Source organism: Callithrix jacchus, chromosome 12, assembly GCF_049354715.1.
Source record: "Callithrix jacchus isolate 240 chromosome 12, calJac240_pri, whole genome shotgun sequence".
NCBI classification, from domain to species: domain Eukaryota; kingdom Metazoa; phylum Chordata; class Mammalia; order Primates; family Cebidae; genus Callithrix; species Callithrix jacchus.
The window spans coordinates 72,128,603-72,131,200 of NC_133513.1; the positions used below are offsets into that span (position 1 = coordinate 72,128,603).

The following is a 2,598-nucleotide window of genomic DNA, read 5'->3' on the forward strand; positions in this document are numbered from 1 at the left end:
AAAACTACATCTTGTAACACCATAGCAAAACTGCTGAAAACAGACAATCTTAACAGCAGTCAGAGAAAGTGGACATATTACTTTTAAAAAAGCAATAGTAAGACTAATAAGGCTGGGTGCAGTGACTCACGCCTGTAATCCCAGCAGTTTTGGAGGCCAAGCTGGGCAGATCACTTCAGGTCAAAAGTTCAAAACCAGCCTGTCCAACATATTGAAACCCCTTTTCTACTGAAAATACAAAAATTAGATGGGTGTGGTGGCACGCACCTGTAATCCCAGCTACTCAGAAAGCTGGGGTAGGAGAATTGCTTGAACCTGCAAGGTGGAGGTTGCAGTAAGCCGAGGTCACACCACTAAACTCCAGCCTGGGTGACAGAGCAAGACTCCATCTCAATAAAAAAGAGACTAATAATAGTCGACCTCTCAATAAAATTATGGAATCCAGAACACAATGGAATGACATCTTTAAACGGCTGAAAGAAAATACCAATCTAGAATTCTATTCCCAGTAAATATATCCTGTAAAAATGAAGGCAAAATAAAAACATTTTCAGAAAAACAAAACCAAGCAGAATATTTGTCACCAGAAGATGTGCACTAAACAAAATTCTAAAGGGAGTTCTTATGTTAAAAGGTAATTGATCCCAGATGGAAACAGGAAAGCAATGAATACTGGAAAAAGTAAAATTGGAGGTAGGTGTAATGGCACTGACATACAAAACATCAGTGTCTTGTGGAATTTTACATATATGTCAAATTAAAATACATGACAATACGGCAAAAGGTAGGAAAGAGACAACTGGAGTCTAGGTGGTCTAAGGTGTTCACAATTACAGGAAAAATGGTACAAATAATAATTGATATTAAAGTATAATCAAAGATAGATCTTTTAATATAAAGTAATCACATGTACAAAGAATGTCTAACAAGTCATCAGAGGGAAAGAAAATGATACTTTATGAAAACTGGTTAATCCAAAAGAAGATAAAAAGAAAGGGGAAAAAAATAAAACATGGCTAACAAGAAAAAAAGGCAAAAATGGGAACATAGTTGGTATAAACCCAACTATATCAGTAATTCCATTAAATGCAAAAGAATGAAATACTCTAATTGAAATACTAAAATGATCAGATTGGATAAAAACCAAATTAAATAAAACCCAACTATAAAATGAGTACTGGAGATACACATTTAAAAACGGACACAGAAAGGTCAAAAACTAAAGAACAGAAAAAGATATACACTGCAAATACTAGCCAAAAGAAACCATACTAATATTAGCTAGAGTTTAAGGCAAAAGCATTAATACAGACATTTCTTAATGTGATACCACAATTGTATGTGTGTGTAAGAGAGTATCCAAGAATATGATTTTAAAATAAATAAGGCAAAAATAAAACAATTGCACAATCATAATGAGAAACTAACATATCTCTTTTAATGGCTGTGAGAACAAGCAAATAAAAATTGTAGCAATACATTCGTCAGCTTGCTCCTTTCTGCCATGGATGCTGATTAAAGTCTCTCTTCTCCCTGCCATCATGTCTAAGTCAGAGTGTCCTAAAGAGTCTGAACAGCTAAGTAAGCTCTTCTTTGGAGTGTTGAGCTTTGAAACAACCAGTGAGAGAGTGAGGACCCGTTTTGAGCAATGGGGAACACTCATGGACTGTGTGGTAATGAGAGATCCAAACACCAAGCTCTCCAGTGGCTTTGGGTTCCTCATGTATGCCACTGTGGAGGAGGTGGATGCAGCCATGAATGCAAGTCCACATAAAGTGGATGGAAGAACTATGGAACCAAAGAGACCTGTCTCAAGAGAAGATTCTCAAAGACCAGGTGCCCACTTAACTGTGAAAAAATATATTTGTTGTTGGCATTAAAGAAGACACTGAAGAATATCACCTAAGAGATTATTTTGAACAGTATGGAAAAATTTAAGTGATTGAAATCATGACTGACTGAGGCAGTGGCAAGAAAAGGGGCTTTCCCTTTGTAACCTTGGACAACCATGACTCCATGGATAAGATTGTCATTCAGAAATCCCATACTGTGAATGGCCACAACTGTGAAGTTAGGAAGGCCCTGTCAGAGCAAGAGATGGCGAGTGCTTCATCCGGCCAAAGAGGTGGAAGTGGTTCTGGAAACTTTGATGGTGGTCGTGAAGGTGGTTTCTGTGGGAATGACAACTTTGTTCATGGAGGAAACTTCAGTGGTCGTGGTGGCTTTGGTGTCAGCCATAGTGGTGGTGGATATGGTGGCAGTGGGGATGGCTATAATGGATTTGGTAATGACGAAAGCAATTTTGGAGGTGGTGGAAGCTACAATGATTTTGGTAATTACAACAATAAGTCTTCAAATTTTGGACCCATGAAGAGAGGAAACTTTGGAGGCAGAAGCTCTGGCCCCTAAGGTGGTGGCGGCCAATACTTTGCCAAACCACAAAACCAAGGTGGTTATTGTGATTCCAGTAGCAGCAGTAGCTATGGCAGTGGCATAAGATTTTAATTAGGAAACAAAGCTTAACAAGACAGGAGAGCCAGAGACGTGACAGGGAAGCTACAGGTCACAACAGATCTGTGAACTCAGCCAAGCACAGTG

At 38.6% G+C, this 2,598-nt stretch overlaps 1 pseudogene; it reads left to right on the plus strand.

Annotated features, from left to right (window-relative positions):
* The first annotated feature begins 1,380 nt into the window (after positions 1-1,380).
* Positions 1,381-2,598, plus strand: LOC103796733 (heterogeneous nuclear ribonucleoprotein A1-like; annotated as a pseudogene).